The following is a 16179-nucleotide window of genomic DNA, read 5'->3' on the forward strand; positions in this document are numbered from 1 at the left end:
TTATTCTGCTTCATCCTCTCTGACCTTCCTAGATCTGTAGTTTGGTGTCTGACATTTATTTGGGCAAATTCTCAGTCATTATTGTTTCAAATATTTCTCTCTTCTCCTTTTGGTATTCCCAGTGCATGTATGTTACACCTTCTGTAGTTGTCCCATAGCACTTGGATATCCTGGGGTTTTTTAGGCTTTAATCTATTTGTTTTTCAGTTTTGGAGGTTCCTATTGAGATATCCTCCTGTTCAGAGACTCCTTCTTCAGCCATGTACAGTCCACTAATAAGTCTATCAAAGGCATTCTTCATTTCTGTCCCAATGTTTTTGATTCCTAGCATTTCTCCTTGATTCTTTCTTAGAATATCCATCTCTCTGCTTACATTGCCCATCTGTTCTTGCATGATGTCTTCTTTATTCATTAAAGCTCTCAGCATATCAGTCATGCTTTATATCCTCTGAACTGATAATTCCAACATCCCTGACATATCTGGGTCTGGTTCTGATGCTTGCTTTGTCTCCTTGAACTATGCTTTTTGCCTTTTAGTATGTCTTGTAATGTTCTTCCTGATAGCAGGGCATGATGCACTCGGTAAAAGGAACTGGTGTAAGTAGGCCTTTAGTAATGTACTGAAAGGTGTGGGAAGAGGGGAAATGTTCATTTTATGACTAGGTCTCAGTCCTTTAGTGAGCCTGAGCCTCTGGACTGTGATCTTCCCATATGCTTCTCAGTTGTTCCACCTCCCCTTCAGCTGGGACAGAATGACTGAAGCAAGCTGGAGTTGGGTATTTCCCTTCCCCCAGGTCAGTTAGGCTCTGCTAAAACCCCAGCAGGTTAGACTCTGATTAAATAATTTTTCCTAAGCGTGAATCTTCTGAAGAAGAACAGAAAGCTCTGGTATATTTAAAAACAACTTTTTCCCCTCCCCTTGCCAAAAGCATAAAGGGTTTTCCTCCAATATTCACTGTGAGAACCTGGTAGAATTTCAGGAGGCAAAACACACAAAAGTGTGTGGTCCCTCCAATGACTGGATCCTTCTGGAGTTTTTAATTTTCTGAGTTGTCTACACTGCACCTCCTTCAATTCTTCAATTACAGTTCAGGTTTCTTGGCCCTGGCACTGGTTCCCCAGGATGTTTCTGGTCCAGAAAGTTGTAATTCTCTGTATTTGCCTACGGGTCTCTATAATTTGGAGGCAGTGGTTGGCCCTGTGACCTCATTTCTCTTGTGGATCTAAGAAGCACTGTTGATTTTTTCAGTTTATTCAGCTTTTTACTTGTTGTTAGGACTGAATGGTGACTTCCAACCTTCTTGCCAGTAGAAGCTCACCAGACCAGAAACCAGAATCCTCTGTTTGTTTTTTTAATAGTTCATATGAGACAATCATAAAAATTTTCAAATCTTAAACTTGCATTTACTTCATAGTGAGTTTAAACATTTTCTAATGGCCATTTGTATTTCTAGTTCTGCAAAGTGCTTCTTTTCAACATGATTGATTTTTAATTGCTACCATTTGGTCTCTACTGTAAATAAGGTCATCTTTTCTTTCACCCAAATTATTGAGATATATACTTAAAATGTAATACAATAGATTACACACATTTTAAGTTTACAGCCAATGAGTTTTAACAAATGTGTACATGTAACTACCACTAAAATCAAGATAGAGAAAATATATATCATCCCCAAAAAGTTCCTGCTTGCCTCTTTGCAGTTAATACCCCCAAACAACCGCTGATCTGCTATCTTCCACTGTGGAATAATTTTTCCTGTTCTAAAATTTATTATAAACATAAAGTTTGTTCTCTTTTGTGTAAATCTTCTTTCACTCAGCATAATGTTTTTGAAATTTTTCCATGTTGATGTGTATATCAGCAATTTGTTCCCTTCTGTTGCTGAGAACTATTTCTGGATAGATATACAACAATCTGTTTATACACTCACCTTTTAATGGATATTTAAGTGTATCTAGTTTTTGTCTCTTACAAATAAACTTGCTATAAATACTTATGTGAAAGTATGAGAGTTCAATTTGCCACCACTTCTTTTATGGGCATGACCTGGAAATTGCATGTATGCCTTCCATCTATATTCCATTAAACAGGGCTTGGTCATGTGACAACACTTGGCTGTGAGGGAAGCTGGAAATATAGTCTGTATCTGGGAGACCAGGTATCTGTCTAAAACTCAGGGTTTCTATTACAATGGAAGAAAGTCAAGATGGAAATGTCAGGGATTGTCTTCATGCGAAGGGGAGAAGTCTAATCTGGCTTCTAGATTTTGGATGGGTGTTGGTGCCATTATCTGATTTGACATTTAAGTGGATGGATGAGTAAACTGTTCACTATAACACTCTGATATATTTCCAGCACTGATCAAAGCTGAGAATATAAATTTGGGCATCATCAACATATGGATGGAATTTAAAGCAATAGGATGAGATAAGAGTCCCTAGGGAGTAAGTGTAAGATATGGTTTCTATCTGATGATGCAATGATTTCACCAACTGCTTTCAGAGCCCAAGCTAAATATAACTATCGCTAGCAGAATGCTAGTTAGCCTAAAACAAAACAAAACAAAAAATCCTTTTACCTGGTAATATAGTAAACTACTTAAGGATTACATTTCCCAGACTCTCTAAAAGGTAGGTGTGGCTGTATGACTAAATTCTTACCAACAGAATGTGAGTGAATCTCCAGTCTGGATGCCCATCCCCAGACAGACTCTTCTATAAAAGGAAAAACTAACTTCTTTCCTATTTAAAGCCACTATATTTGAATTTATTTTTAGCAGCTTAAGTTTTTATTTTCAGGATCAGATGGCCAGATTTAATAAATAATATTAAAATTTGTCAAAGGCAAAGAGTAAAACAATTGGGATACTGACAAAAATTCACTATGAAGTCAGGAAGTTGTAGACCTGGTGTTTCTTTTATTAAGTTCTGAGGACCTTTTCCATCAGGATCACCACAGATCCTTCTTATTTTTTCCAATACAGATTTTGGGGCTTCACCTTGGATTTACTGAATCTGTCTCCTAGAATCTTCATTTTAATAAGTTCCATAACTGACTTGATATAAAATTTTTGAAAATCAACTTTATAGAAGGACATTAGAGCACTATTTTCCTCCCTCCTCAAGTAAATTAAATCTAACTTTGTAGTAAGGATTTGTCCTTGGGGTAGAAAATTTATTTTACTGTAACAATAGCCAGGAACTGGTCTATCAGATTACTGTAGCAGCTTAAGTTTTAACTGATTCAAGAAGTATATCCAATTATTTCTTATGCTCAACTAAATGAATCTCCACTGCCACTCATTTTATTCATTCTTATTGATTTTATCACAATCTTGGGATTTTTTTTAGCATTATTTATTTGGGTTTAGTTTTCAAAAAGTATTAGGTTGCTAGTATTTCTAAACTGCTCCAAGAAATAAAGATACTACCTTACAGAATATTAATGAATATTTTCTTCATATACCTGCAATTCTTTCCAGTCATTGCCTCAATTAATTTTTGATGCTAAAGTTTAATAAATAATATTAAAATTTGTCAAAGGCAATTAGTTTAAAAAAAGGTAGCTAACGTGGTTGTCCTCATTTCACTGAAGAGGAAACTGAAGTAGAGATATAATTTGCCTATAAGAAAACCAAATTAATGGAGAAGGTGGAAGTAAAATGCAATTACCTCACTTCTGTCTTTATTGAACTATTGAATTACAAGTCACAACCAATTAAAAACATGATGTAAGAGCTAAGCAGTATAACCTGTTTATCATGTAAACTATAGGCCCCAAAAACCTGCCCATTAGCAGTTTGTAAAATGTTTCTTTTAGTGAATTTTATTGACCTTTTTCACTATTAAGTTTACATAAATATACATAGATATAGAAAGATAGGTGAAGATGTAGAAACTATTTTTAAAATAGAAAATATACTCACTCCAAATTTTCCACACTTATCAAATCTGTTTGTATCTGGATGTATTTTTTCCAGCCCTTTCTCCATCCATATCACTAATCATTTAATTTTCACATAATTGTGATCAAATATAAATTCAGAATGGCATCTAAAAAACATAGTGTTTCTCAGCACAAGTGAAATTCAACAGAAATCCATTGGGTGGAGTTGTACTATAGCTTAACATTTCGAAGTATTTCTCAACTGTGTCTTTTTAACTTTTTCTCCAGTCTTTATATAGCTTATGGCTAAGCAATATTTGCTATTTGAAGACCTAAAAAATATTTTATTCCAACTAGAAATTGTTTGGAGATTATTGGTTTAGGCATTATTCTCTTTTCTGATTGTGTCTAATACAAGTCACATGCAATTTAGAATTTAATAATCCTGTCAAAGAATATAGTTGCTTATTTTCCAAAAAATATGCAGATTAATGAGATTAAATAGAAAATAACAACTGGATTGGTAAAAAAAAAAAATGCTGCTCTGTCTTTTCACCTCTCAAACTCATGTTTTTTCTGCCATCAAAAAAGACAGGTAGGGGCTTCCCTGGTGGCGCAGTGGTTGAGAGTCCGCCTGCCGATGCAGGGGACACGGGTTCGTGCCCCGGTCTGGGAGGATCCTACATGCTGCGGAGCGGCTGGGCCTGTGAGCCATGGCCACTGAGCCTGCATGTCCGGAGCCTGTGCTCCGCAACGGGAGAGGCCACAACAGTGAGAGGCCCGCGTACAGCAAAAAAAAAAAAAAAAGACAGGTAAACATCTGATATTGCAGCTCCTCTGAGACAAAATGCTACATACACCAAATAGGCAAGGTTTCATTAATGTTCATCCATTCTAATACATGCTACAGAAAGTTGCCAAAAGTTTTACATATTCTTGAGGAACAAGCTCTCAAAAAAAGTTTTGTGCCTGCATACACAATCAGGTTAATCTCTCTCTGGCAGAATTTCGGACTTAAGTGTGCATTAATATCAAGGACCCAATCTTAGAAATTCTGATTTAGCCATAAGAGGTGGATCTCAAGAATTTCACAGGTACCTGCAATAGTCCAAGGATCACATGTGAAAGCACCACCCTGAGGGAAGAACAAAGAAGATGGGGACTTGGCCTCAGTTAGTTCTCAGTCTTGAGCCATGGGAGGAAATAGAGGCATATTAAAACTGGCCTGTGACTCAATTAACCCTCCAATTCCGTTCATTCATCTTCTGAAGGAAGAAATAAAATTTTCTCACTTGCTCCCTAGGGTTCATTCCCCAACCCTCTCAAAAATGCACCAGCTACTTATGTCATTTAGAAGAATGAAGGCCAAGATTGTAGTGGGAAAATGATGAGATATAGGAATTTACAGATTGTTCTAGATAAGCATTTTCTTTGATTCGTTAGGAATTACTAAAATTCTTTCTTAGGATAAGATAATGTTCTTGAATATTCTGCTTTTTTTTCTCACAGTTTGTATATAATGGTTATCAATTTTGGTCTTAGCTGATTTCACAAGTAGTACTGGTCTTTTTATGCGGGAATAAGGTTGTGAATTTTCTTTTGCTGGGTATGCAGTAAGTATAGGCAGGATTACTAGTGTTAGAAAGCAGCCTGGCACCATGGAAAGATCATAAAGAATCCTGAGAACTGAATTTGAATCTTTATTCCATATGTAGTAGCTGAGTAAAAAAGGGGTAGGTTCTTGACATCCATGAGTTTCAGATTTGTAAAATATCAATAATAGTGCCTTAACAACTTCGTCATGATGGTTGTGATGAAGTTCTCAAGAGAGCAAATAATAAAAATACTTTGTAAGCTGTGAAATGTTTTGTAAATCACAATAACCTTGTTTCTAACAACATATTCACACTTCCAAGTCATTATCCAAAAGACCACTGGCTGTAAACTATGCATATGAATTGAAGGCTGGGAGTCTGTCAGAATGTTCATCAATGAATAAGTAAATCAACACTGAGCACCCTTTCTGTTTTCAGTGCAATGTCAACTCTGATACAGCCATTAAAGATATATTCCTCATGGGCTTTCCTGGTGGCGCACTGGTTGAGAGTCAGCTTGCCAATGCAGGGGACACGGGTTCGAGCCCTGGTCTGGGAGGATCCCACATGCCGCGGAGCAACTAGCCCCGTGAGCCACAACTACTGAGCATGCGCGTCTGGAGCCTGTGCTCCGCAACAAGAGAAGCCGCGACAGTGAGAGACCCGCGCACCGTGATGAAGAGTGGCCCCCGCTCGCCACAACTAGAGAAAGCCCACGCACAGAAACGAAGACCCAACACAGCCATAAATAAATAAATAAATAAGAACCTATTCTTAAAAAAAAAAAAAAGATATATTCCTCATGGTCCAGGTGATTACAATAGAATTACAGAATATTAGAGTGAGAGACACCTTATAGGTGTGTTTCTTGATCATAAGACTCACTTGGGGTGTTTGTTAAAATCTCCAGTTTCCTAGCCCCACATCAGATCTAGTGAATCAGAATCTCCAGGAGACCTGAGAATCTGTATTCTGTAATAAATACAAGGATATTGTTATGATCAGAAATAGAAACCTGGGAAACCGTTTCTAAGCCACTTTTCTCCAAACTCCTATACAATGTTAAGTATTGCTGAGACAATACCCTTTAACATTTTGTTGACTTAAAAAAAAATACGTGAGAGCTGCGAGTTAAGTTTTTTGGGGGCAAAATGAAGACTGCAGCCCTGGAGAGCGCGTTTCAGATAACTCTGAAAAACTGCTCGAGGTGAGCGGTCGAGCCGGGATATATAGGAGTTTTTCAACAAAGGACAGGTAGTTGGGAACGTCAAAAATTATTGTTAATTGAAGAAAACCAGATATCTCAAGTTAAGGAATTTAGCGCTTTTCTATGTATGGGAAGATGCAAGAGTCTGGGCTCACTGAAATCATTCCTCTGATGTGCACCTCAGCTCTCTGGGGCCAGTATCCTGGCACATCCTGAGTTTCCTCAGGGCTCACTACAGGGAGTGGCTGCAGTCTGATGGCTGTTAGATGGCAGGGATTCTTTTCAGCCCTGAGTTTCCTCGCCTCATGTTGGAGGGTTGCAATCATTGATGACTGTGATATCCTTTGTTTATTGATATGGCAGGAAATATTTCATTTCTCGGTTTCAAAGGGTAATGTATTCTATCATTAGTCTTTCAGTCAAAGAGTTGGAAAGACAAGATCACATACATGAAACAGCAGCAAGCACTATAAGTGGTGAGTTTTGTGATGATACACACTGATGCTATGTGCTGGACACCTTTGCTCGAAGTAATGTGGACAAAGACATACCTAAAAAATAAAAGCATTTAATTTGGTCTGGAGAGCATGACATATGTGCTTCTACAGTAATAAATATTCAAAAGGAGTAAGGTTTTTACTTTCTTATTTTTATGACAACATCAATTAACCTACGAGTGACATCTTTAGAGCTCATACCACACCCATGCCAGACACTGTAGAAGGAAATAGGAAAAATTACATGTTGGTTTCCTCCATTCACATGTGGCCCTGAGCTTCCTCAGAGCAGGCACCATGCCTCATTTTTCTCCCGGCCCCCTTTGCTCTGGGACAGAGAAAGAGCTGCACCACCTTTCCCAACTCCAGCATATAGAAGACCAACTTGGGTCATGTTTTAAAAGGCTTTGAAATGGCTAAGACGTCAACACCTTGCTTTACGTGCTCCCACCTTCTCCCTTCTCCTCCACTCAGTACAGGCTGGACGAGGAAAGCACCAGCGCCTGCCCCCTCACCATGACCCTGCCATCCTTCTCACCCTGCCTTGCCGACATAATTGTGAAGTTTACATGTACTGGCCCGGCCTGAGGCTCACCTAAGAGGCCACTTAAACCAGATTCACCATTATCAGGGTGCACACTTTTTCCTTTTCCTTATATATCTCTCTATTTGATTCTGGCCCATTTTGCCTTTCTGCCCACACACATCATAAATTACCAGTTTGGAGGCGTGAAGGCAAAAGTATGGAATTAAGAGAGAAAGCCATGTGGCCTGCTTTGGTTTGAGGGTTTGGCTTACTTGGTATATAAGGAGGCTTATTGCTTTCTGAACCATCCGACATTGCTGCAACATCCAATCCCCACGATTAGTGAACTTGTCTCATTGCACAGAGCATAGAACAAAAATGTCAGTCCTCCACAGATTAAGGAAAAAAAGGACCTTCATCACACACAGTTTAGGAAGCCCTGATCTAGATAATTCTGATGCAGATAGATCACGAATCAAAATTTGAAAAAAATATGCCATTAGGAAGTTCCATGAAAATCTTAATTCGGTCACATTTGAAATGTATTTTATGTGTATAGAAAAGAAATATTGTGTGTGGTGTGTGTGTGTGTGTGTGTGTGTGTGTGTGTGTGTGTGTGTATTTATTTATTTATATATCCAAGTGGTATCCAAACGGACTCATAACTTTCAAAAGGTAGGTAAAATTGAGATTCACAAACCTAGAGATTTTTGTTATATCTTTATACCTAGATGTGACCTATCTTAAGAAGTAGCAGCTCATTTTGTTTTCTTTTTTTTTGTTGAAACAGGTCATGAATGCCTGGGCATGTTATAAATATTTATGATATATGACTGAGAGTGTGCAAATGACAAAGTCCTTGCAAAATAAACACAACGATCATGATACACTAAAGTCTAAAGGTTTTGTCAATGAACACTTTAATTGGAAAAACTGCATTAGCAAATTTTTTGTGTCCTTTTCTTTCGAAGAGCAAAGGGTAAGGAAGACTGAGATATATCAAAATGACCTCAGAGAACTTAAACGATCACGATTTGTCTCTGCTTTTCGCAGGACTTAAATAAAATACCACCACAATGTCGGATTTGGTTGTTGTCACTGGAGAGGAAAGACCAGGGAGAAAGGCGATGTGCCCTAGTCTCATATGGTAATCATGACACTGCCTACCTGTTTTTTTCTCTTTCTTAATCATTAAATCCTTTGAGTATCTCATTTATAAACATGAAGAACTCAGCTACTCGCCTGCAGAATTGTTGAGATATTCGTTAAGCACAGAGATTCTTCGTGGTAGAAATCTGGCTCCTTTCCACAAACTCTTTTTCTACATCTCACTTGACTTCCCTCACTTCAATTTCTTTGCACTTTTCAGGTTTTTTCTTCAGCCACCAGTTGAATTGCTAAGTTTCATTTGACTAAGGAAGAGCACTGCCCTAGGCTTGCAAAGGTATACAAGTCACCTCATAGACACTGTATGGATGAGACATGAAAATAAATAAATTACTCCCTATCCCATTTCAACATAAGTACACACGCGCACGCGTGCGCACACACACACACACACACACACACACACACTTTTCCTCTTCCATGTCATGAGAAAATTATCAGATACGTGTTATTTCCTTACTTTATCTTCCTTGAAACACTGCTTAGTCTCATATATTAATATTTCATTCCCAAATATAACATGTCAAAGTGGAGAGTTGTGTTGACCAGCAAGAAGTCAGAAGGTAAGAAATTGCCCTGCTACCAGAAAAACTATTGTTAGTACAGCAGACAATAAATAAAAGGGAAAGGCAAGAGGGAGCCTTTATGCTGAGAAAAATGCAGACGATGACAGAACTCATAAGGCTAAGAAAAAACAATCATTTTTAGGAGAACTTTCACTCAAAATGGTTTTGCCTTTCAAAAGGAAAAATGCCCTGCTGAATCAGCAGCCTTTGGGGGGGAAATTTTTCTAAATACTAAACTTAAACTCACTGGCAAAAAAGAAGGCTGTGTTTGTATGTAAAATGAGAATTAGTTTAAGCTTGGCAAATTCCAAGTTTCAGATGAGGACAATCAAGCAGAAGGGTTGGGGAGAAAAGAAACAAAGTACTTTGGGGCTGGTGGCATCCTGACATACAACAGAAAAATCCACATAGTTGGGAGTGGGCCCATTTCACCCTTGCACTTTGTTTCATGGGTGTGCTACAAGATAAAAAAATGAATGAGTTCTAATTCTTGCTCAGTCACACAGCCTTTCAGTCAAGCAAGATAACAGATAATGGACCTCTACAATGTGGGCTCTCAAATTCTTCATTTTGTTTATGTTTCAGAAATGTATAGATGCGTAAGGATGTCTTACTAGGTTTTTTTTTTTCCCTTTTCAATATTTTATCACAGCAAAAAGGGACAATTTGACTATCACTGTGAAATGCAAATTTATTTTATCTTGAAATGTCAGATATACTACTGTCAATCTACAACAAACATAAAAAGGAATAAGATTCTCTGAAGGACTGGATAACATAGTCAATAATATGCTTTTACTGTGGAAAATAAAAACCCCCCTCCTTCAGAAAAATATTGTCTGGATTTTTATGAACTTTAAAATTACAGGCCACAAATTGTGATATGTATGTTGTATTAGCTAAGAAATATTTTCTATATCTAGTGAATTTATTATGTAATATGTACAAATCAAATATATAAAATTTTAATGAGTGTTTATAATCACTGCTGGTTGGTATTTACTCTAAAACCTTCTCTTTTTTGTCTAAAGAATTATGATAGCACATGAAAGAAAGTTTAGTTTTTGATATTTGCAAACTTTTAGCAAAATTTAAGGACATGTGAGACACCAGAAATACATTGTTCTTAAATAGTCAGGGTATTATCATAGGCCAATGTGGCTTCATTCCAAACCTTGTACAGGAGTAGATAATTAAGAGCCATTGTTAAACCGAGGAGAATGAGCAAATATCAGATACAAGAAAAGGTAACTTACAGAGATAATCCACGCAAAGGCTAAAGCTGCTGAAAGTTTGATTAAATCACGACAGCTGTTGTTCATTCACTCACTCATGAACTCATTCATTCAGTCACTCACTCATTAAGTCTCTTGTGAATACTTCATCAAAACAACTATTTTGTTAATACAGCACAGGGACAGTAACTGCCATTTATAGAGTACTGGTTATGTGTCTGGAGAACAGGAAAAAGATCAAGTTAGACACAATGGCAGAGACTGAAGTCATTGGAATTGTTGAAATAACCCAATGAGAAAAGGTAGATGATACAGAAATCTTGAACTCTGTCATAGAAAAGGTAGACAAAGGATAAGGACCCTGAGAGGGAGACTGAGAAGGAAAGAATGAGACGATGACCAGAAAATCTATGTCACAAAAAAAAGAAAACAAGGAAAGAGATTGATTCGAGATGAGGATAGTGTCCAAGGGAGCTAAATGCTGCAAGAGAATGAAGACTGAAGCACATTCATTGCACTTGGGGAATAGAAGATTGCTCCCGAACTCTAATAGGATATTTTCATGAAGAGGTGGGATGGAAAACTGACTGCACTGAATTGCAGACAGAATGAGAGATGAAGGTGAAGAAAAAATTAATATAGGTTTTTCTTTCCTGAACTTCTAAACTGAATGGGAACTCCTGACCTGAAATTAGTAATTGAAGAGGACATTCCAGTGAGTCGTTGTCACCAACAATTAAAAAGCCTATGATGTAGCACAGGGAGATCAGCTCGGTGCTTTTTGCCCACCTAGAGGGGTGAGATAGGGAGGGTGGGAGGGAGACACAAGAGGGAGGAGATATGGAGATATATGTTTACTTATAGCTGGTTCACTTTGTTATACAGCAGAAACTAACACACCATTGTAAAGCAATTACACTCCAATAAAGATGTTAAAAAGGAAAAAGCCTCTGATGAGAAAGATGCAGTAAGCGCTTTCTCCAACTTAAGCAACCAATAAATTCTTCCCAACTGGAAAAGAGATTATCATAGCTCCCTTTATGTTATGTTGATTTGCAACCTAAGTGACATCTTCAGAGATAATTAGCCCTTAATAATATGCTTTTATGAGCACCACTTCTGTGTGAAGGGTCTAGGTAAGGCATACATTTATAAAGAAGAATATCAATAAACGCTTAAAGGCAATTCGGTCAAAAGCCAATTTACATTTTTCCCAACAGTGGAAAAGTTTAACACATCTTTCTTAGTAATTTATACAGTGGAGAAACTTTCCAGGGAGCTCATGAGATTGAAAGTGTGTATGGAAAAGATGTAAATGTTAAGGGAAAACTAAACTGTAGGCCCATTAATAAGATGTTTCTTAGGATGGTCCTCAATGTGAGCACCATGGATATATCTAGGAAAATGTTTTACACTTCAGATTTCACTGCAGATTAGTGAGCTCTCTCAGTTTTTCCACTCTAGGAAGGAAGGGGAAGGGAGAGGGAAGGCCCTTGAGGAGTGGCAACCAAGAACTAAGCCCTAACATTATTCCTGAAAAGAAGGCAAGGAATGGAAACTGTGCAAGATGGAAAAGTTTTCATTTTGTGGGTAGAACTTAGCATTTGAAAAATAATAATCAAACTCAAGAGATCAGTTTTCTCCTAGTAGCTCCTCAACGGCCTGTCTGCCTACTGACACAGGAACGGGGAGGACAGGCTATTGCTTGCGAAGCTGGAAGCTTTCCCATTCAGTCCACCACTAGGAGCACCTTCTGCCTGTTTGCTCCACTCTCTGCCTTAAGTGGCCACTACGTCAATGTTTACTTGGTCTGCTGGGTGGCGCCAGATCACCACATAACTACAGAATCCCAGCAGCATCAAGCATTTCAAAAACTTCAAATGCATAAGTATAAATGTACAACTTTCACTATATTTTTTAAAATTTTCTAACAAAACCCAAATAACGATACCAGAAAGAAAGAGTATGAAATCTCTCAAGTGTAATACATTAATTTAAAATAGTTTTTTTCTAAAGTTAATGCTAAAACATTTTTATATAGAAGGAATGCCCAAAGGTAATGTCTGTATCTACATGACTTTTCCAATCAGAGAGGCAAATAGAGGTGCAATATGGTTTATGAAAACAATATCCGAGTGTTATAATTACTGATATGCTCTCAGACAGTTCTGGGAAGATCTTGACCTGGTCTTACCACCAGCTCAGTGTAACATCTCCACTGTGCCCCAGTCCCTCATAGTGCCTCCATGTTTATCTTTGGCTACCATATTCTCCTCCAAGCTTATTTTAGGCAACTGTAAACTCATCTCCATACCCAACTCATAATCAGGCCCAGGTAGCCTACAGAGGGCTTATTCACTCTCTCCCCATTAAAAATATTCTTGTCGTATGTCCCATACTTTCAAGTTTTCACTAAAGCAATAGTTACTTTATTGAATTAATTATGCAGAAAATATTCTGAATGATTCTATGGTAGATACTGCTACTGGTCTATCAAAATCCATACTCCTGTTTTTCCACAGTAATAGGGTTCAAACTGGATATGTGGCTATCTAGCTAGAGACTATGTTTTCCAGATTCCTTTGCAGCTGGGATGTGACTTAGTTATCAAAGGACTGTGCATGGAAGTGATAAGTGCAATTTCTACCTCACTGGTTTAAAAGAAAATTGCCTGTCTTAGACATCTGCCCTTTTCCCTTGCCTTCAGCCAGAACATGGACTTGTCGGCAATTCAACTTTTATTGCAGAGATGAAGACATTTCCTAGGAAATGACAGATCTTTTAAAGTCATTGTATTTAGGACCTACATTTTTTAAATAGCAATTTAGCCGTTACTTAACTAATACAGATGTTAATAGAGCAGTTAGTTTCATCTCCCACGTTTGCATTTTTGACACAGGTGGCCCAGAGACCTATTTACTTAATGACAAATAGCACCTCTACTACAAGAATTCTCCACACCTAGCAAGTCAACCATGTCCGCTACTCTCCCAGCACTAATGATTTGAAGGAAAAAACTATGTCTTTCTAGCTTTAGCATTTAGCACAGGTTTTAGTACAATGGTAGGTATAGAATAGATGTTTGCATAGAATAGATGTTTTAAAATATTGGGAATAGGAAAGGTTTACAGCCTCTAAAATCCTGCCACATTAGCAGCCACTTAACCTACTTACACACAGGGTGAGCCCTGCAAAGGTTAGGCTTTATGAGAACTACTACTGCTACATTGATGGATATAATATCAAGCCAGAAAAAAGACCATATGGCTAATGCATCCACATTTTGACCTGCCAGAAAATGTGGCAGCTCATCAGAAGATCAGCAGTAACATTGACATTACTAACTTTACTGACCTCTGAACTGTGCTTTAATATTAGGTGTCATAAAATTACAGGAATGGTGAGATACCTATAGGCTTAATTAAAAAAATACTGTGGAATTAATTTACCAGATGAAAGATAATAAGAAATTTGAATCTTTAGCATTCATGTCACTGTTTGGATGCTGTATTAAAGCAATCATGGCTCTCCCTGGTGCCTCATCAAAGGCTGTGTTTCAATAAGTTAGGGCACACCTGGGCAACACTGACCTCATTTAAGCATTATTCTCTAAAGGACACTGCTTAAGAGCATTTCTTAATCTGCTCTACACAATAGTCTTAGCTTCAGTTGTATATTTGGTCTGCCAAGTCTGGGTATCCATCTATAACAACCCTGGAAAGTGATTTTTGTTCTGGACTTGATAATAACAGCAAAATAAGTCATGGAAGAACGTACTCAACCTACAGTTTTTTGACTTATTATATGCCCAAGAAATACAAATAATATCTTGATGGTAATTTTCAATGCCTCTTCACTAAAATCAGAGCCAAGTGTAGACAGAGAAAATGTCTCTCAGGACCCAGGATAAGTCTAAGATACAGGATGGTCTTAGTCTACTGTTCTCTGAGTCTTAGAGTCCTTCACTCTTCTTTGTCAGGCATCTTTTTAGATTCACCTTCCCTTGCTTTGGACGATTGAATATAAACGGGATGATAGGTAGCTCTGGGCTTGGGAGAGATATAAACAAGCTGCTCTCCCTGATCTGATTCCAGTTGAAGCTGCCCTGTCATAAACCAGAGGATTTCATTTTTGTCTCTTTCTGTCCAGTTGAGCCTATGAAAAAAATACTTTAGAGTTAAGGCTAAAGGTCATTATTAATAAAGCGTTTGCATTTTCCTGGTCTGGAAACTCCTAAGAATCTGGGCATGCTGACCGCTAATATTTGCAAGTCCTTGGGAAGAGTCAAATGGAGGCCCACATACCATATGTCCAAGTATTTTAAAGTTATAAATCCAGCCAAAAATTTAAAGGAAATATGTCTATTCTCTTACTTTAATAAATAAAACTTCAAAATAACCTGGAAGGCCAGATTTGAATTTAGAATTCTTGAATTAATTGGGTTCCTTTAGCAAAATAGGGCAGCATAAAGATAGCCAGCCCCTCATCCCCAGAAGGAAGTAACCCACTCTTTTCGCTTTCAACCTGCCTCTGGCTCACTCTGGAAGGAGGGTGGTTGCATGCCCATCCCAACCTGTAAGTCCAAGCTCCATCTACCACCCTGCAAATACCAGTCCTTTGGCCCTTTCTTGGGTCTCAAGATGGTCCCTCTAGCAGTGCAACAATTCCTAGAGAGAACAGACTCTTGGGAGTGCCCTACACTAACGTTGAAAGAAGGCTTGGGACTGTTTGGGAAGTGAATTCTAGGATTCAGGTAACCAAAGCATGATCTAAAAGATCTAAAAGAGAGAGTTCCAAGCTCTGGATGGACTAATTCCCTTGGTTTTGCAGATTTTTAGCTCCTTGATCAAAGGAGGTTTATAACAGGGGACCCAAACTCTCTTGCCTGGGACTAATTGTGAACCTAGGACAGCTGTAGGCAGTCAGGAAAAGATTTGCAAGTTGGGTTCTGGTCCTGTTTCCTAATACAGCCACCTGATTTCAACATTTGGGGAAGGATCCTTTTTGAGTATATCAGTTGTGAGCTGTGTTATACAATGGCATGGGGATTGATCACATCAAATCAGGTTCCCAAGATTGGTGAAAGACTAGGAAGAAATAATTTGGGGCAGAGCTAGGATAAGCATTGGAAATGAGAATTTTAGAATTGTTTACAAAAAGAACTATTACTACAGCATATGTCATATTGCCCTAGTTACTAAATTAGTCTAATTAAGATCTAACTCTCTAGTCCCAAGTGTAGAGCTATAGAAATGATTTTTTCCCCTTTAATTAAGTGGGTACTTACACAGGGACATGTGTAAGACAGGTACTGATAAGACACAGGCAAGCCTGAATACCACTTCCAATTTCTCCCTTTAACTACAGGAATCAAGGACAGTGCATGGCCAAGGAAGAGATTTGGGTGTTACATTTTTTCAGCATTCTCTAGGCAGGATTGAAGAGGAGTAGATCGCATTCGTAAACAGTGTTTTGGCTCTTCCAGGAGAAGCCAATG

Source organism: Phocoena sinus, chromosome 4, assembly GCF_008692025.1.
Source record: "Phocoena sinus isolate mPhoSin1 chromosome 4, mPhoSin1.pri, whole genome shotgun sequence".
Lineage (NCBI taxonomy): Eukaryota > Metazoa > Chordata > Mammalia > Artiodactyla > Phocoenidae > Phocoena > Phocoena sinus.